This window comes from Monodelphis domestica, chromosome 5 (assembly GCF_027887165.1).
Source record: "Monodelphis domestica isolate mMonDom1 chromosome 5, mMonDom1.pri, whole genome shotgun sequence".
In the NCBI taxonomy this organism is placed as follows: domain Eukaryota; kingdom Metazoa; phylum Chordata; class Mammalia; order Didelphimorphia; family Didelphidae; genus Monodelphis; species Monodelphis domestica.
Window position 1 is genome coordinate 16,350,374 of NC_077231.1, and position 22,016 is coordinate 16,372,389.

The following is a 22,016-nucleotide window of genomic DNA, read 5'->3' on the forward strand; positions in this document are numbered from 1 at the left end:
TGTTCCCCAAATAAACAATTTCTGCCAACCCTAAGCCTATGTTAATGCTGTTCTCAGTCCCACTCAGCTCTGCCTCCTGCCACAAACACTTGACTTTTCCCTTTCCTTCACCCTTCCAAATCCTATTTATACTTGAACGTCCTGCTCATCTCTTGCTGCTGCATCTCTTGCATGAGATCATCTTTTAAGCAATGGTCTCTACCTATTTAGAATTCTATTTTAAATTCCTCTAGCAATTCCTATATTCTATTTGTTACTTAGCCATATATGTTTCATGTATACTTGTAGAATCATAAGATAACCTGTTTTAAGGTCATTTGTACTATTTTTATCCTTAGCCAAAATGTTTATTTATACATATACATTTATAAATAAGTAAATATTTATACTTAAGAGAACCTATCTTTAAAGTGAGGCATTTTATTTTAAATATATATATATATATATATCAGTTATGCTTCAGATATATTATCATACATAGAGTTCTGAAAGTTCATAAAAAATGACATAGCAGGGTTAACTAAACAAAAGGATTGGTGGCAAAGCATTCAAGAGCAGAAGAAATTATGAGAATAGTCACCTTAGAATCTGTTAAGCAGCTTTTGTGACACATTGCCATCTCTGAAATATGGCACAATGATCACTCAGCCATGAAATTTATGATAGGGGCAGCTAGTTGAATTAGTGGAGAAAGGGTCCTGGCATCAAATCTGGCCTCTGACACTTGCTAGATCTGTGCCTCTGGGAAAGTCACTCAACCCCAAATGCCTAAGCCTTGCTGCTCTTCTGCCTTGGAATTGATACCTAGTATCAATTTTTTTCTTTTTCTTTTCTTTTTAATTTAATTTTTATAACCCTGTAAAACATACTTCCATATAGGTCATTGTTGTAAGAGCACACATACATAACCAAACCCCCCAAATAAAATAATGAATTCCATGCTATGAAAGATAGTATGCTTTAATCTACATCCATTGTATTCCAACAGCTCTTTCTCTGGAGGTGGATAGGATTCCTTGTCATAAGGCTTTCAAGAGTGTCCCAAATCATTGCACTACCAAGAGTAGCCACATTTTCATAGTTGATCTTCATACAATATTATTGTTACTGTGTACAGTGTTCTCCCAGATGTGCTTATTTTGCTCAGTATCAATTCCTGCAGATCTTCCCAGCTTTTTCTGAAATAATTTTGCTTATCATTTCTTGTAGCATAATATTCCATCACTAACATGTACCACAATTTATTCAGCCATTCCCCAATTGATGGATTTTCCAATTCCCAAATCTTTGCCAGTACAGAAAGAGCTGCCATAAATGTTTTTGTACAAGTAGGTCCTTTCCCCTTTTAAATGTCTCTTTGGGATACAGATCAGTAGTGGTATTGATATATGATATATGATATATATGATCAAAGGGATGAAAAATTTTATAGCCCTTTGGACATAATTCCAAACTGCCCTCAAGAATGACTGACTCACTTTATAATTTCACCAGCAATACTTTTGTGCCCCAATTTTGCCACATCCCCTCCAACATTTATCACTTTCCTTTACTTTCATATTGGCCAATCTGATAGGTGTGAGGTAGTATCTCAGAGTTGTTTTAATTTGCATTTCTCTAATCAAGATGGATTTGGAACATTTTTTCATATGTTTATTGATAGCTTTGATTTTTCATCTAAAATTTATTTATTAATATCCTTTGACTATCATTTGGGAAATATCTGGTATTCTTATATATTTGACTTATTTCTCTATATATGAAAAAAATGAGACCTTTATTAGAGAAATTTATTATTAAAAAATTACCCAGTTTGTGGTTTCCCTTCTAATCATGATTGGAATGGTTTTGTTTGTACAAAAACTTTTAAATTTAATATTGTCAATTTATTCATTTTACATCTTATAATCTTCTCCAGAGGCTGTTTGAGCACAAATTCTTGCTTTCTCTATTGATCTGCCAGGTAAACTATTCTATATTCCCTTAATTTATTTATAGTATCACCTTCTATGTCTAAATCATATGCCATTTTTGATCTTTCCTTGATATAGGGTGTGAGATATTGGTCTATACCTAATTTTTGCTGTACTGTTTTCCAATTGACCCAGCAGTTTTTGTCAAATAGTGAGTTTTGGGCACCAAAGCTGGGAACTTTGGGGTTATCAAACACTACATTTCTAAGGTCATTTACCCCTAATCTATTCCATTGATCCATCATTGTAGTTGTTAGCCAGTACAAGATAGTTTTGTGATTACTTCTTTATAGTAGAATTTGAGATCTAGTGCTGCTAAGGCATCATACTTCACATTGTTTTCCATTAATTCCCTTGATATTCGTGAACTTTGGATTCTTCCAGGTGAATTTAGTTATTATTTTGTCTAGTTCTATGAAATAGTTTTTTGGTAGTTTTATTGGTATGGAATTAAATAAATTAATTAATTTAGATAGAATCATCATTTTAGTTATATTAGCTCTGCTATCTTATGAGAAATTAATGTTTTTCTAATTGTTTAGATTTAAGTTTATTTGTATTACAAGTGTTTTGTAATTGTGGTCATATAATTTCTGTCCTGAGTTGGTCTTAGCAAATATATTTCCAAGTACTTTATGTTGTCTACAGTCACCTTTTCTCTTTCTATTTCTTTTTGCTGGACTTTATTGATAATTTATAGATAATACATAAAATGCTATGATTAATATGTGTTTATTTTGTAGCCTACAATTTTGCTAAAGTTATTAATCTTTCATCTAGTTTTTTTAATTGAATCTCTAGGGTTATCTAAGTATATTATTATATCATCTGCAAAGAGTGATAGCTTCATTTCCTCATTGCATATTTTAATTCCTTCAATTATTTTTTTCTTTTATTGCTAAAGTTAACATTTCTAATATAATATTAAATAATTTATAATATAATGCTAAATAATAGTGGTGACAATGGGCATCCCTGCTTCAACTTTGACCTTATTGAGAAGATTTCTAACTTTTCCCCATTGCATATGATACTTGCTCATTGCTTTAGATAGAAACTACTTATTATTTTAAGGAAAGGCCCATTTATTCTTTGCTTTCTAGAGTTTTGAATAGAAATGTGTGTTGTATTTTGTCAAAGGCTTCTTCTGCATTTACTGAAATAATCATGTGATTTCTGTTAGTTTGATTATTAATATAGTCAATTATGCTGATAGTTTTTCTAATATTAAGCCATTCTTGCATTCCTGGTATATATCCCATCTAGCCATAATGAATTATCCTTCTGTAGTCTCATTGTTAGTATTCATTTAAGATTTTTGCATCTATATTCACTAAGGAAATTGGACTACTAGTCTTATTTAGTAGTTAAATAGTTTTCTAACTTCCAATTTTAATAATTTCTCCTTTGATTTTTTAGGACTTCCAATTTAGTCTTTAATTGGGGATTTTTAATTTGCTATTTTTCCAGTAATTTTTAGTTGCATGCCCAATTTATTGATCTGCTTTTTCTCTATTTTATTGATATAAGCATTCAGAGATATAAATTTCCCCAAAGTATTCCTTTGGCTGTGTCACATAAATTTTGATATAGTGTATTCTCATTGTCATTCTCTCTAATAAAATCATTGTTTTTTCTAGTATTTGTTCTTTGACCCATTCCTTTTTTAGAATTAGGTTTATTTTCAAATTAAATTTTAATTTGTCTTTCCATGAACCTTTATTGATTATAATTTTTATTGCATTATGATCTGAAAAGGATCAATTTATTATTTCTGATTTTCTGCATTTGGTTGTGAAATTTTTTTTATGCCCTTGTACATGGTCAGTTTTTTCTCTACCTACCTACCATGTGCTGATGAAAAGAAGATATATTACTTTTTATCCCCATTTAATTTTCTCCTGAGATCTATTAAGTCTAACTTTTCCAAATTTTCATTCACTTCCTTTACTTCTTTCTTTTTTAGGGGGGATTAAATTTATCTGTTTCTAAGAGGGAAGGCTGAGCTCCCCATTAGTATAGTTTTAATTTATATTTTGTCCTTAAGTTCATTTAGTTTCTTCTTTAAAAATGTGGAGTGTCAGGAGCCATCAAAGACCACATTGTTTGACACAGTCACACATGGAAACCAGGGACTGTAAAGCATCCTCCAGGAAGGATGGAAACATCCACCGAACCCCTCCCCCCCAAGGGACTTTCCTTATTAACATTCCCAATTGCTCTGATTGTTATTCTTATTTAGCCCTAAGAAAAATAGACGAGAGCAACATGCTTGCAGGGTTGATAAAGATGTCCCACTCTGCCTTCCCCCTACCCCCAGAATATTATCAGGAGATCCCACTTACAAAATTAAATCTAAGGATTCTTATAGACCCACTTAGATAGGACCCTCTTTTCTAGGCATAAAAACTTCTGGCAAATCTGTGCTCTGAATTCCCCAACCTATATCCGGGTCATGTTGATTCTATCCTCTGACCCTTCACTTAGCAACAATGTTTTATTGACTATCTCCTTATGCTTCATGTCTGTTGTTAGGTTCTATGGAAACATGTATCTTGAGAATGAAATTGTGTGCCAGGAAAGCATGTACTCACTGAAGCTATAAAATAAATGCAAACCCCTTGTAATGGCAGAACACTGAGTGATACCTAAGCACAGGCCTGAGCACTCAGTCATTTCTCATTTCTTATTTGCCTGACTGCTCCACCTAGTCATAAGGATCCTCCACTTTGGGAGACCACAGGCTCAGCTCTCAAAATACTGGCACTCCTGAACAGCATCAGGGCTGAGGAATTTCTGACTAGGTAAACCCCATACCCTAAAATATAAAAAGGCCCCCCAGAACAAGAGAGTGCTCTCCAAATTTGGGCAGTTCATACTCCTGTCTGAGGGTACTGCAGAACTGCTATGAGAAGTCACAGTTTAGGAGGGACAGGTGTCAGAGGTTGAGAACTTGGAGCTCATCTAAGATATAGATCTGAGCTCCCTCTGTCAAGAGAGAGCCCAAGTGCTCTCTCCCTCTCCTTCTTTAGCTAAAAATATCTATTGCTGGCAAAGACATGCTGTTGCTATCTGTTCCATGAACCTTGGATGGTGTTTGAGTCATTCTTGAAAATATTCTTTCACCCTAATTTCTGGAATTCTTTTCCTGTACCAGGTGTCATAGCTACTGTCCTTGTTGTACTTTCCCAAGGACTGTCTCAGCCCTTTTCCAAGGACTGTCTCAGTCCTTTCCCAAAGACTTCTCTCAATGGTATGACTTCATTCTTTGTGATCTGTACTTTTAAAAATCCTTAGCTGCCTGAAATTAACTGTATTTTGTCTGCCACTGGTGGGCAAAAACCCTTCTGACCTTGCACTGTGTCTGTTATTTTGATTCTTATCTTTTCCCTTGCCCTTACCTACAGGCAAGGTTCCTATTATTTCCACCTTTGTGATTTACTCTATAATTTTCCTCATTCCTTACTTGCAGAACCCTGGTCTCAGTCCTTCCCTTCCCCATGGTCATTAACAGACAGGGAATTCAGAACTTTTTTATGTACTGTGTACATAACTGTGGCTATACCACCTGGCATATATATGTAAAGTATTACTATTATTTCATTATCTATAGTACTTTTCTGTCAAGATTTCTTTTCCTTATCTGTTTTAATTAGATCTATTTTTGCTTTAGTTTTCTCTGAAATCATGATCTGCCTACCTTCCGAGTTGTTTGCTGCAGAATTATTTCACTATAACCCTTATTGATTTTGTTACTCCAGTATTCATTTGGAGACACTATTTTAAGGTTTATTTGAGAGGGTTCTCAGAGAGGTTTCAGCTTTCCATGATGCTATGCCACCATTTTGGCTCCATTATGTTTTAAATATAGTTCTATTTAAAAGGTTTTTTTTAATGTATACTATTGTGTTATCTAGTATGCTTTAACTGCTAGACATCATTATTTTAGTAATTTTTAAGAGCTATTGGTCTTCTTAAACTGACCTTGGTTGGAAATATAATTCACTAATAATAAAAGAGTTTTAAAAATAAAAATATAGTTTGTAATCATTGACACACTGTGTCAGCTAAGAAAATATAGAATACAAGGCTTTCTCACCAAAAATGAGATCCATTTCCTCTTCATATATGGCCATGATCCACTGTGAGTACAAGCAAATGAATTTCACAAGGTAACAGTTTTTTTTATTATAAAGAATAGTAGTACAAATATGTAGGAATCAGTATCTCCAAAATTCTCAATAGTCCAATTAATTACAATAGCAAACAAATCCACTATCATATTTCACTTGAGTTGCTGTATGGCATTTTTAAAAGCCTATGAACTGATGGATATTTGTCACAATTTTTACAAATGTAGCAAATCTTTCAACTTTGGTAAACATATTTTTAAACAAAGTAAAACATAGTTTGGGCTTTGAACATCATCAAGAATTCTAGATATCATTCTGGTGTAAGTAAAGTGATGAGCTAAAGAGTGATAAATGAGAGACACTCCCTTTTTTGGGGTGGGGGCTTCTAGGGGTACTTGAGATTAACTTCCCAACTTCCATTCACATTTTTATAAATGCAGGAGTTGGGGTTTATAACTGTATTTCACTTCAGCTACTAAAATGGTCCTTACTTCATGTTAGGGGCAGTCAAAATGACCAGAGATTGTTAAGAAAAATTCTAAAAATCGTATCTAAAGAACCCTTAAAATCAGTTTGAGATATTTAGCTCATTAAATTTTACAAAGGTTGATATAGCAATTTTCTGATGGAGTGCATCTATCCTCTATATGACAATTTACAAAGTCAAAAATAGAAAAGCTGTTTTTATATAGGCCTACTCAACAATGTTTATTCAGTATGGTTATAGGGGAAAAGCAACAGAATATAACAGTAGTTCAAATCCAGTACATTAAAATGATTCAGTGTAACAGAATAGTATTGAATGCAGTAATATATGAACTTAAAATCACAGTTAAACTTTAAACAAAACAATCAGCAAAATGCAATAAAAGAGATTTTTATAAAACATTGGAGTCTGAAATGCCTTAAAAAATGTAACCTCCAGTTTCTTTAAAGTTCCTTGGTTTTTTAAATCCATTTCGATGCCTATTGTCAGAAGGCAGAAGATTGGTAATGGATAGGCAATGGGGTTTAAGTGACCCATCCAGGTCCATACTGCCAGGAAGTGTCTGAGGCCAGATTTCAACCAAGGACCTTCCATCTCTAGGCCTGGCTCTCAATTCACTAAGCCGATGATCTGTCTCCCCATAGTAAGGGTGGTTTTTAGGAATCTCAAATTTGGTTAAAGAGTTGCAGGGAGCTAAATATTCCCTTGGCACTCAGGTAAAGTAAATAAAAGGATCAGTACAGTCAAAAGATATCCTCTTAAAGTAGCCATGCTTTTAGTTCCTGTTTGGAAAAGTCTCTTCCTCCTCCTCTTTCTTTCTCCCTCTGTGATTCCATGCCCCCAGTCCACGTGAAGGCTAATTGTAGCCTAAGGAAAAAAACACCCCCATTTTTTACCAGCTGGTAGAAGTGAGTCTTGGGCCTGGGGCGATGAGCAATCTGCTAGGGTGATGAGCCATCTGCTTGGAGGTCAGGGTTGCCGGGCAGGTCAGGACCAGGTGAGCAAGAGCACAGATCCAAATTGCTGGAGCAGAGAAGCAGGCAACAGGAGCCAAGCTGAGCCAGGCCGGGTGGGAAGGGCAGGCAGGACTGAGACCAGGTGAGAACAATCTGGGTCCGGATTGCAGGCAGAAGTGAGATAAGTCAAGAGGCTTGCTAAAAAGGCTTGGAGAAACGTGGCTTAGAAATCATTATCTAGGCTATCTTTTTTTTTTAATTGAGAGTTTTTTGTCCCATTACGTCGTCATAACTGTAGCAGTTAAAATTAGTTTCTCTGCTAAAAGTATTATATTTTTAGAGGTTTATGAAAGATTAAGAAATCAAGAAAATGCAAAATAAGAAAGCACATGCCTAGGAGAACCAAAAGACCCATTCAATTTCACTTACTACATCTTGAGAGACTCCTGTGCTTAGAAGCATAAGCAGAGAGCAAGAGCAAGTAGGTGGTTACATTCAATTTAAATACCCATTTTGCTCTTGGCCCAGGTGAGGACCTCTGGTGAGATTTCAGGGAATTCTGGGAACTACCAAGGACTTCTGGGAATTGAAGTCTGGGGTTCAAAATCTCCATTTTTACAGTAGTCAGTAATCTCATGATTCTATTTACACAGAGCAGAAATGATTGAGTGGGAGCTGAACTGATGGTACGTGCCTATAAATTCCTGCTCCTGGGGAAAATGATTTGGTTGTTCATTTGAATTCAGGAGTTCTGATCTGTAGAGGAATTAAAGCAGATTAGATGTCCAGATTAAGTTTAGCACCAATGAGACTGCGAAATAGGGCTACTAAATTGGGGTTGGAACAGTACCAGTTTGGAAATGGAGGTCAAAACTCCTGTGCCAATCAGTATTGGAATTGGCCTATGAGTAGCCATGGTCCTTCTAGGCTGGGTATAATAGGGGGACTTCATTTAAAGAATAAAAGAAAATATTGACTGGCTTATGTAGTCTAAAGCAAAAATCTCCTAGGATATCCTTTTTACCTTAGACTGAGGCTTATTTATATGTTACCAATATGTTTGTATGCTTAAGAAAACAAAGCTTATAAATCTTAAAGTAATATATTATTTTTAGAAAATGTAATTCATTCTGGGTTATAGTACCTTATTAGCAGTGAGGAAGTATATGTATAAGTGGAAATTTTCTACCTTTGAACTACGTTCCCCAGAATTCCTTCTTTTATTTCCCAGCATCCTTTTCTCTTCATTTACATGCATCTTTATGTGATTGTTTATAAGTTTCTGGGACTCTTCCCTCTTTCTCTTTCTCCAGATTGTGGCTTGAGTTAACTCCTTTTTAACTCTAGTTTTTATTTTAATAAATTTTAAATATATAACACTTGAGTCATATGTTAATTTTGACTTTCTTATTTATAAACTAATTGGTATTAATATATTATATTTGTATAAGGTATAATGTATAATAATAATTAAATCTTGTAAAGCCCTTTCCTCAGAATAGCAACTTGCTTAAAGGTGAGAATACTAAAGCTCAGAGAAATTAAGAAGAAATTAGGAAGAAGTCACACAACTAGTAATTCTGCAGCCACAACAGATGTCACTTAAAACTCAATGAAAGGAGGCAGTGGGATGTTTCAGTGGATGGAGAGTCAGACCTATAGGTTGGAGGTTCCAAGTTTAAATCTGGCCTGATACTTCCCAACTGTGTGACTCTGGTCATCACTCAACCCCAGTTGCCTAGCCCTTACCACTCTTCTGCCTTGGAGCCAATACATAGAATTGTTTCTAAGGTGAAAGTAAGGGTTTAAAAATTTTTTTAACTCAATGAAAAATAGAATAAGGAAATAAAAAAATTATGCTTTCTGCCTTTGCTTTTTTCCTTCTGGAATAAAATGGAGATAAGAAGTCTAAAAAAAGGAGGATAAGAATAAATAGTATTTAATGTTAAATATTAATCATATTTATTATAATATAATATATAAGATTTAAGGCATTATATAATGCATATCACATATAGTTATAATATCATAAGAAATATTACTGATAGTTAATAATATTAAATATTAGTATAAATATTGATATATAAAATGTAGATTAGTATAAATATACATTGCATTGATTCTAAGACAGACGGTAAGGTTTTAAGTTTGTTTGTTTTAAAAATCTATGAGAGTCTAGTGTAGAGTTATATTGGACTACTAAAAATCTAAGGTCAGAAACTCCAGAGAACAAAATAGATCAATAGCTAGCTAGGTGGTAGATGGATAAAACTTGTTTATATTAGACATTCTGTGAAGTACTAGGGATATAAATAAAAGGGAAAAAAGCAGCCAGTACCCTTTAGAGTTGACACTCTAATAAGAGAAGACATCACATAAAGGGTTAGAAATTGGTAGGAGACTAAATTAGGAAGAAGGCTGCTGGTAAGAAGTTGAGAAGTCAAAAGGATAAGCTGAGCCAGCATAGAAGCAAGTATGGGTGAAATAGTGGTGTCTGAGCTACATAGAAAAGGAGAACAAAGCTTATGGGGAAAATCTTGAAATGAAATAGTGGTGTATGAGTTATATTCTTTTCATCTCTGAGGTACCACTTGTAATAGAGGGGCAAAAAGGGGAGAGATTTATGATAAGGGAAGAAAGGTGATAAAGGGAATGGAGTCTTCTCCTCTTAGGCAGAGACAGAGTAAGAAGGTGATGTTGATAAGCTAAGGGAGATAAAGGTGAATGATTTTTCTTCCCCCATCCCCTCAGCATTCTTTGACAAACTCCTCCATTGTGGCTGTCTTCAACTCTTAATTACTGGATTCTTTGAAGGATCTTTTTGAAGAGTTTCTCTCTAGTAACATTTGAGTAAGTTCCTGGGTCTTATTGAGTTTATTTGAGGGAAACAGAAAAGGAACAGGGTAGATGGAGGGTAAGGAGTTGAGATTAAAGAAGGAAGGAGGGAGAAGGGGGTCCCTATCTAACTATTATTCTTCCCCCTAAAGTCAGGCAGATCAGGGATTAGTTCACTTGACACCTTGGGGTCAGAGTAAAGAGACTTATTCTTGGCTGCACAGGAAGTGTCCCCAAGTTCAAATTCAAGGAGGTTGATGGAAATCTTTCTTAGTGAATAGCTTATGTTTCAAAGTCCTGTCCAATTGGCTTGTCTTCTTGTGAGGATCTGGGTCAGGAATCACAGGGAAAGAGAGCACTGGATTAGGGGATTAGCCGGAGCCAACCTCTCTGGTGTGTGTTTCCAAACAGAAGTCAGTTTCTTACTGCTGGATCAGCTCACTTCCCCCTCTCTCTCCAAAGTTCTGTTTCCTTTTTGCCCATCCCCCACTGCTTTAAACCTTCTGCAGCTCTTCCAAATTCATTTTTCTTCCCAGATTTCAAATCTTCTCTTACAATAGGAAAGGAGAAGGAAGTTTAGGGAAAAAAATTCTTAGGATGAACGTTATCTAAGGAATGGGAAAATTGGTGATAAGGGGGCAGATAAATCTGGAGTTAGATTGAACTGAGAGTGATGGGAGCAAAGTTGGAGTCTCTCATGAAATGGACCAATATTTTAATGAGCCATTTCTTCTTGAACTGGTTCAGAAACTTGAGAATATATTTATTCTCAATGAGGAAAACAGTGTAGATAGAAATTATAACTTGGGTTAGAGGTCAATGGTGGAAATAAAGAGAAAATACAAATTTCTCCAATTGTTCAGTAGAGACAGATCAGAACAGAGAATAAACTAGACTTCATTTTTTGGACAGAGATAATCGGTACTAAAGAAAGTAAGTAACATCTCCTAGTTGTAATTTTTATTAACTTTGGACTATGATGGTCTACCTGGATATGATTTGAATTAGAAAATTATTCACACCTAAACTAAAGTAGCTCTGCTCTTCTTCATAATATGAGTGTACCTAACTCTACTTTGTTAGTGGAAGCTTAATTGACAATGAAAAATGGAGAAGGGCTTTGTCATGGTAATGAGTTATAACCTCTAGTTCCCAAAACCAGGAGGCAGAAATGAGTGGCAAGAGTTAAATGCTGTACAGAGAATCATCATTATTCTAGTTATAAACTTCTTCCAAATTTCATCTCTAAGAGTTATTTCCTGAGGTGGCAAGGCTACTAGGTTAGTATCAGAACCTAGACAATTAGCAGTTCAATTCCCACTACTTCAGCTGTGTCAGATCCAGAGCCAATAACTGGTTCAACTCCTGGTGAATAATCTCATTAATGTTCTCTCATTTATAGCTTAGTTAATTTTTTTTGAAATTTTTATTTAATTAATTAATTTAGAATATTTTTCCATGGTTACAAAATTCTTGTTCTTTCCCTCCCCTCCCCTTGCCCCTCCAATAGGTGACACACAAGTCCACTGGGTTTTACATGTGTCATTGATCAAGAACTATTTTTATATTATTGATATTTGCACTAGTATGATCATTTAGAATCTATATCCCCAATCATATCTCTATAGACCCATGTGATCAAGCAGATGTTTTTCTTCTGTGTTTCTGCTCCCACAATTTTTCCCATAAATGTGGATGGTGTTCTTTCTCATAGGTCTCTCAGAATTGTCCTGGATCATTGCATTGCTGCTAGTAGAGAAGTCCATTACATTTGATTGTGTATCAGTCTCTGTGTATAATGTTCTCTTGGTTCTCCTCCAGTTTATTATTCCTTTCAGCATAATAGTATTCAATCACCAACAGATACCACAATTTGTTCAGCCATTCCCCAATTGAAAGGCATCTCCTCATTTAGTGAAGCTATGAATATTTTGGTACAAATCTTTTTCCCTATTATCTCTTTGGGGTACAGGTCTAGCAGTGTCCAGTTTAGTTAATTTGATAAATAATTAATAATGATAATAATAATAATAGTAATATCCTGGAAATAGTGATGTGGGTAGAGTTTTTGCCCTCCTATTTTTCTTGTATGATCCAAAACTCCTTTGAGTCTGTGGGGATTTCATGCTTATTTCATTCATTGGTGGAATTTGTCTGAAATAGCCCCTGTGTTGATCTACCTGGTAATCAGGGATTAATTTGTTAGTAAACTTCTCTAGGAAACCATAAACCCATTGTCACTAAGTCCTGAAATCTTTGCCAAGTAATCCAGGCCAAGAAAATACTCATCCCAAGTATAAGGTTAGGATTTGGTGAGATAGAAGAAACAAGTTAAGTGACCAAAAATACACCAGAAAATATAACAATGTAAATATACATGAAAATAGTAAATAAATGTCCACTATGCATTGATGAATAGAATTCTCTAGAACTCTTTAAGAGTCCCAGTTTCCAATAGGAGAGATACAAATAGAAATAATAATCAATCCAAGAGATTTTATTAAAAAGAATTTTGTGTGACTTATTGACTGACTAGATAGAGGGATAAAGATAACAGAAGAATCAGAGATAATCCTGGTTTGGAGTATGGGATATCTAAAGAATGATACACCTATTAATAGATGTATAATGTAGTATAATGTAGATGTATAATGTATAATAATATTCTTTTCCTCCAAAACTGTTTTGTGATGCCCAAGAGAAAATTATATGATTATTAATGAAGGAAAAAAAAGAAAATGAATTTTAAAAGGTTTGTTTTGTTTTGTTTCATTTTGCATTTTTAGCAAGAATTGATATCAATTGATCTCCTGAGTACAAAGTGTTGGTACTCAAACAAATTTGAATTATGGATACGTAAATTAAAATATCAGGGTTTCCTTTCTCACTTATTTTTTGGGTATAATTATATGTTTGATTCTCAATGAAGAACTTCCTTTAAATTGTACAAAAATATTCATAGCCACGCTCTTTGTGGTGGCAAAAAATTGGAAAATGAGGGGGTGTCCCTCATTTGGGGAATGGCTCAATAAAATGTGGTAGCTGATGGAGATGGAATATTGCTGAAAGGAATGATGAATTGGAGGAATTCCATGTGAACTGAAACGACATCCAGGAAGTTATGCAGAGTGAAAGGAGCAGAATCAGGAGAACATTGTACACAGAGACTGATACAATGTGGCACAATTGAATGTAACAGACTTTTCTACTAGCAGCAATGCAATGATCCAGGACAATCCAGAGGGACTTAGGAGAAAGAACGTATCCACATCCAGGGAAAGAACTGTTAGAACAGAAATGGAGAAAAAACATATGATCAATCTTGTAGTTCAATATGGATATGATTTGGGTTTTGATAATAAAAGATCACTCTACTGCAAATATGAATAATATATAAATAGGTTTTGAACAATGATGCATGTATAACCCAGTAGAACTGCTTGTCAGGTCCAGGAGGGAGAAGGGAAGGAGAGGAATCATGAATACTGTAACCTTAGGAAAATATTCTAAATTAAAAAAAAAAAAAGAACTTCCTTAACAGTGTAGAGGAGGTCACATCCTCTATAACCTATAGTTTTAGAGACTAAGAAATTTCATAGGCCTATATGAGGTAGACTAATTTAGCCAGGAAGACTAAAAAGAATAAAGAATAAAGAAGAGGTATTTAACTTATTTGTTCATTATCCAATAAGTGCAGGTAAAGATACTTTATAGTGTCCAGTTACAATAGGTGATGTGAGAGAGCGAAAGTCAGCATAAACAGGTTTCAGATCTTTTCAATGAATAGGGTAGAGAAGCTCCTAGCTATAATGTAAAGGTATCAGGACTGGTATCAAAAGATTGCCTGGTCTAACAGGCATTCAGGCAGTGTACTGGGGCTCTCTTTTCTTCTTTCTCTGTCATTATGTCAGGAAGGTGGGTTGGCTGCAGTTAAAAAGCTCCTCCCTGGGTACATGGAGAGCCACATCAAAAATTAATTGGAAATTAAATAATATGATACTCCAAAATTGGTTAGTTAGAGAAGAAATCATAGAAACAATTAATAATTTCATCGAGGAAAATGACAATGATGAGACATCCTTTCAAAACTTATGGGATGCAGCCAAAGCAGTACTCAGAGGAAAATTCATATCCTTGAGTGCAAATATTGACAAATTAGGGAGGGCAGAGATAAATTGGAAATGCAAATCCAAAAACTTGAGAACAAACAAATTAAAAACCCCCAGAAGAAAACCAAACTAGAGATCCTAAAAATTATGGGAGAAATTACAAAGTGCTGGTCAATCTAATTAAAAAAAGGAAAGAAGAAAGGCAAATTAACAGCATCAAGGATGAAAAGGGGGACCTCACTTCCAATGAAGAGGAAATTAAGGCAATCATTAAAAACTACTTTGCCCAACTATATGGCAAGAAATATACCAACCTAGGTTATATGGATGAATATTTACAAAAATATAAATTGCCTAGACTAACAGAAGAAGAAATAGATTTCTTAAATAATCCCATATCAGAAAAAGAAATCCAACAGGCCATCAAAGAACTTCCTAAGAAAAGATCCCCAGGACCTGATGGATTCACCAATGAATTCTATCAAACATTCAAAGAACAGCTAATCCCAATACCATACAAACTATTTGACATAATAAGCAAAGAGGGAGTTCTACCAAATTCCTTTTATGACACAAACATGGTACTGATTCCAAAACCAGGCAGGCCAAAAACAGAGAAAGAAAATTATAGACCAATCTCCCTAATGAATATAGATGCAAAAATCTTAAATAGGATACTAGCAAAAAGACTCCAGCAAGTGATCAGAAGAGTCATTCGCCATGATCAAGTAGGATTTATACCAGGGATGCAGGGCTGGTTCAATATCAGGAAAATGACCCACATAATTGACCACATCAAACAAGCAAACCAACAAAAATCACATGATTATTTCAATAGACGCAGAAAAAGCTTTTGATAAAATACAACACCCATTCCTATTAAAAACACTAGAAAGCATAGGAATAGAAGGGTCTTTCCTAAAAATAATAAACAGTATATATCTAAAACCATCAACTAATATTCATCTGCAAAGGGATAAATTAGATACATTCCCAATAAGATCAGGAGTGAAACAAGGATGCCCATTATCACCTTTATTATTTGACATTGTACTGGAAACACTAGCAGTAGCAATTAGAGAAGAAAAAGAAATTGAAGGCACTAAAATAGGCAAGGAGGAGACCAAGTTATCACTCTTTGCGGATGACATTGATGTTCTACTTAAAGAATCCTAGAGATTCAACCAAAAAGCTAATCAAAATAATCAACAACTTTAGTAAAGTTGCAGGATACAAAATAAACCCTCATAAGTCATCGGCATTTCTATATATTTCCAACACAGCTCAGCAGCAAGAACTAGAAAGAGAAATCCCATTCAAAATTACCTTAGACAAAATGAAATACTTAGGAATCTATCTGCTGAGATAAACACAGGAAGTATATGACCACAACTACAAAACACTCTCCACACAACTAAAACTAGACTTGAACAATTGGAAAAACATTAACTGCTCATGGATAGGATGAGCCAATGTAATCAAAATTACCATCCTACCCAAACTTATTTATCTACTTAGGGCCATACCCATTGAACTTCCAAAAAAAATTTTTTACTGATCTAGAAAAATCCATTACAACATTCATTTGGAATAACAAAGGATCAAGGATATCCAGGGAAATCGTGAAAAAAAAATACAAAGGAAGGGGGCCTTGCAGTCCCAGATCTCAGACTATATTATAAAGCAGTGGTCATCAAAACAATGAGGTTCTGGCTAAGAGATAGAAAGGAGGATCAGTGGAATAGACTCAGGGTAAGTGACCTCAGCAAGACAGTATATGACAAACCCAAAGATCCCAGCTTTTGGGACAAAAATCCACTATTTCATAAAAACTGCTGGGAAAATTGGAGGACAGTATGGGAAAGATTAGCTTTAGGTCAACACCTCACACCCTAAACCAAGATAAATTCAAAATGGGTGAATGACTTGAACATAAAGAAGGAAACTATAAGAAAATTAGATGAACACAGTATAGTATACATTTCAGACCTTTGGAAAGGGAAATATTTTAAAACCAAGCAAGACTTAGAAAGAGTCACAAAATGCAAAATAAATAATTTGGACTACATCAAATTAAAAAGCTTTTGTACAAACAAAACCAATGTAACCAAAATCAGAAGGAAAGCAACAAATTGGGAAACAATCCTCATAAAAACCTCTGACAATGGGCAAGGGACATGAATAGGCAGTTTTCAGATAAAGAAATCAAAACTATTAATAAGCACATGAGAAAGTGTTCTACATCTCTTATAATCAGAGAGATGCAAATTAAAACAACTCTGAGGTATCACGTCACACCAGCAGATTGGCTAACATGACAGCAAAGGAAAGTAATGAATGCTGGAGGGGATGTGGCAAAGTAGGGACACTAATTCACTGCTGGTGGAGTTGTTAACTGATCCAACCATTCTTGAGGGCAATTAGGAACTATACCCAAAGGGCGATAAAAGACTGTCTGTCCTATGATCCAGCCATAGCACTGCTGGTCTTGTACCCCCAAAGAGATAATAAGGAAAAAGACTTGTAGAAGAACATTCCCAGCAGTGCTCTTTGTGGTGGCCAAAAATTGGGAAATGAAGGGATGCCCTTCAATTGGGGAATGGGTGAACAAATTGTGGTATATGTTGGTGATGGAATACTATTGTGCTAAAAGGAATAATAAAGTGAAGGAATTCCATGGAAACTGGAACAACCTCCAGGAAATGATGCAGAGTGAAAGGAGCAGAACCAGGAAAACAGTGTATACAGAGTTTGACACACTGTGGTACAATCGAACATAATGGACGTCTCCATTAGTGTCAATGCAATGTCCCTGAACAATCTGCAGGGATCTGGGAGAAAAAACACTATCCACAAGCAGAGGACAAACTGTGGAAGTAAAAACACAGAGGAAAACCAACTGCTAGACTACAGGGGTTGAGGGGATATGACTGAGGAAAGACTGTAAATGAACACTGTGGTGCAAACACCAACAACATGGAAATGGGTTCGAATCAAGAACACTTGTGATACCCAGTGGAATCATGTGTCAACTATGGGATAGGTGAGGGTTTGGGGGGAGAAAATGATCTTTGTCTCCAATGAATAATGCTTGGAAATGACCAAATAAAATAATGTTAAAAAAAAAAAAAAGCTCCTCCCTGACTCTAATCTTTGAAGAGAACAAAAAAGATAGGAGAAGTTAATGAGAACTCTTAAAGCAGCTACTGAGGCCATCCCCCAGGGTCTAAAACAAAAGCTTCAGGGTGCTCAAGATATCTAGGGTTTCCTTTCTAAATTTTTCATTAGGCTCTGGGTTTTAAATGAAGGGCAAAGGCACAGCCAATTCTAAAATGGAATTTAGTAGTGATTTCCTTATCTCAAATTAGGAGGTTTTGGAGTCACTGAAAATTAGACGCTTTGTGTTTCTGAGTTGCTGCTGCTGTTTTTTGTCCAAAGTTCTGGGGTGCCCTAAGGTTCATCAGTCCAAAGAAAGGGCTCTGTTTTCCCAGATCTAATGGTGTCACTTCCAAAAGGATATGATTATAGTGTCTCATAGTCATGTACTAGAATGAGCCCAGCTCTATTTGCACTATGTCAGGCTGCTTCTGTGATTGATGATTACAATTTGTTAATTTTGTCTTTCACAGAAAATTTCATCTCATGGAGCAAGTATAGAGCTAAAAATACCCCCACTCATCACCCCGTACAACAGGAAAAGCCATTGGCATTTTAGTTAAGAAGTACAATATAAATAAACTTGACCCATCAAGAAAATCCAATTAAAAAAAATAGATTGTGTCAGTTCTCTCTTGATAAATTATTTCAGCTGTTATGAGTTGTACAATGAATATTTTTCTTTAAAGCAGTCTACATTTACAACAATACTTCAGTAATCAAAAGCTAAAAGGCCATGAAGGGGTTTGATGGTGTCTTGCTGGGCTACCACCCCTTCACAGCATTATCACATGACCTATGTTCCACTTATAATCAGGTCGTCTTAAGCTTTCTGTAAACATAACCTAGCTGGCTTCAATTTCCAACACTCTATTCAAAAGTCAATATGAACACAAATGTAAAGAATAAAATAAACAAAAATTCTTCATATAGAACAAGAGCCTTATTGTCTGACTTGGCAAATTTACCTGAGGCTGTTTTCTTTTTTTGATCCTTAATTGAAAAATTGAGCCTCCAGCAGCCAAAACATACAGTGAAGCTAAAGACATTGGCATCATCAAGAACCTGGCACTTGGGGCTGCAGAACGGAGTTTTTGTGCCATGTTTCTGCTTTTGATTTATTTCTGTCATAAAAAGCAAATAGGTGTAGCATCAGAATGATTTGAGATTTGTTCCCAACTTAAATGCCTCCAGTGGCCTCTTAAACTTGTAACAACTCATGTTAGGAAAATGGAACTGTCTTGACAGAGTTCACTTATAGCTACAAAGAAGTAGTTCCTACTGTTTGTTTTCTTTAGGGACCAAAAAAGAGAGTGGGGGACATTAGGGGAAATGAGAGGAGGTAGGAGAAGGAGGTGGCAGCTCTGATGCCCTCCTCCCCCAAAACAAATAATTCTTGGGTTTTATGTCTGCAGATGTGTGTATGTGTCTGTGGGTGTAAACACTCAAAAAAATCATTTAACTTTCCATTTTGCCTGCTCTTCTTTACATTTTTCATGAAGCTGTGGGAGTTCCACTAGGGCAGGTTTCCTGGTGGCTGGACCCTGCCAACACCTGTCAAAAAATCCATGATGGTTTATGGCAACTTATGGGACTGGGAAGAAAGAGGAGGGAGAAGGGGGAGGCTGAAATGGCCCTCCCAAGAAGTAACCAACTGAATAAGTAACTTTGCAAAGCTCCCTTGGTGTGTTAATACTTAAAAACATATAACTGAAAATCAACCCTCTGCCCCTCTAGAGACTTGTAATGAGTATTTGGGCTGAAAACTTTGCAGTGCCAGCTACTAGGGCAGATACAGAAATGTGTTCTTATCTGTTTTAAATCATTCATTTAAAAAAGGAGTTTTTCTTGCCAAGGTAGTGAAGAAAGGTGTCAAATGAGACTTGTGATAAACTACTGTGGCTCAACTACTATCTGCTTTTGTGAAAACATATGCCAGTCTGTGAACAAGAATTTGCTAGATACCTACTATGTGCCAGATACTGCTATATTGGAAATGCACAAATGCATTTCTTCCTGAGCAGGATGGTAATAAGATTTATTTATCTCGACAAAGGTTCATGAACTTGTTGGAATATCTTAAACACAAGATACTATGCGCACTGTGGAATGAGTGGCTGTTAGACTAGCAGGGGTGTTTGTGAAGTCATACAGAGTGGTAGGTTAAGTGGAGAAGAAAAGAAGCAAACCCCCCATTCCCCGAAATTATATAGGTATTGTATCTATAATAGCAGTATGAAAAAAGTGGAAGTGCATTCAATATAAAGCCTGAAGCACTAGGTTCAAATCCCTGCTGTACCTATCACAGCAAATTTTAAACTCTTTGGGACAGTTTCTACTTCTGTGAAATGAGTGTCACAAGAAAAAATGACTATGAATAATTCAGAGAAACAGGAAAAGTTGTATGAATTGAGGTCCAGTGAAGTGACTCTAAGAAAATAAATCTATACAACTATAATGTAAATAAAAAGAACTCAATAAAGCTAAACACAATATAAGTATAATGACTAATCTTGGACACAAAGAAGAGATGAGAAAATGCCAGATCACTCATTCTATCCTCTTATGTACCTACCAAGGTAGGTACATAGAGACTGGACCTAGAATTAAGTTTTAAGTAAGAAATCAGACTAAAAATATTGGGAAATAGAAGAAAACACCAACAACTTTCAAGAAGTAGTTTGGTTCTATAACTGTGCAAAAATCATATGGAGAAGAATTTTATAACTTCAATCAGAGTCTTAGAAGAAAAGAAAGATGGCTCAGAGCCTCTGAAAGAAATAAGGGGAAAGGTCGAAAAAAATTCTAAATGAGAACTATGGAGGAAAGGTTTTGAACAAGGATAAATAGATTAGGACAAAAAGTGAACCTTATCCAAGAAAATTGTTATTGTTGTTAAGTTGTTTAGTTGTATTCAATTTTTCATGACTTCATAGACTATTTTTTTCATGGGGTTTTCTTGGCAAAGATAGTGGAATAATTTGCCAATTCCTTCTCTAGTGTATTACTTTTTGGGGAAGGGGATGGTCAGAACTCTTTATTAGGACCTATGTTTGTTGAGTAACTCTGTATGGGTTTATCATTTCATTGAGCTAAGAAAGCCCTTCTACCATGACAAGGTAGTGATTCAAGAGGGGCTTTTTTATGCAAATAGGGGTTGAATGATTTTCCAGGGTCAATTTTGCCTTTCAATTTGCCCAATAAGTATCTGAGGATAGATTTGAACTCAGGCCCTCCCGCCTTCAGAACTAGTATTCTATCCTCTCCAGCTATTGTACCTATTGAAAATTAGAATGTACTAAATAGAAAGCAAAGACTCTGTAATATCACAATAAATTCTGAAATAAAATACAAAAAGATAGAAAACATGAAAAGGTTAGGTATACAGTATAAAAACAATTGACCTGAAAAACAAATCAAGGAGAAATAATATAATACTACCTGAAAAATATGATAAAAAACACCCCAAGATTCCATCTTTCAAGAAATCATAAATAAAAACTACCCAAATCTACTAGAGTCAAAAAGCAAAGTTAAAAATAGAAAGAGTACACTAATCATCTCTTGAGATAAACTCTGAAAGGAAAACTCAGAGATGACATATCCAAACTATGGAGATATAAGATAAAAGAAAAAAAAATACAAGTATTCTAAAAGAATTCAAATACTTTGTAGCCACAGTCAAGTGCACATAAAACCTGAGAGTTATTACTGCCAAAAGAAGCATAAATCTTGGAATATTATCACAGAAGATGCAAAAGATAAAACTTTAACACTCAGAATAACTTAGCCTACAAAAAAAAACCCCAAATATAATCCTGCACAAAGGGTGGGGGGTAGAATAGATGGTTTTAATGTAATCAATTACATGAGCTATTGAGAGGTAGAAGGACCTGAACATGTACTGAGAGGAGAAAATTCAGAAGCAAGATGCTATGTAATTCAGACCAGAGGAACAGAACTGAGTCTCAATTCCAGTATCTGGTCAAAACTGAAGCCTGTAGAGGAATAACTAGGACAGAAATCACAGACCTAAATAAAACTTGTAGTTCTACTACTTTGACCCAGAAAAGCTTTCCAGTTCATGAATCAGGTCTAGGGACAACAGTCAACTATTGCTCAGGCCCAAACCTAGGTCAAACACCAGCAGAAATTGGACAAGTGGTTCTCAATCAGACTTTGTGCTGGTTCAGACTTCTTAGGGAGCACAGAAAACTTGTGGATCCTTACATCCTGAGCCATTCCTGAGATCCTGGAATAACTTGATGTTCAATACCTCAAGAAAGCAGCAGCAGAGCTAGGCTAGAATTTATCTACAGAAGTATATAGACTCCACCTCTAACATCATTTTCAATGTCAGGAAGTAG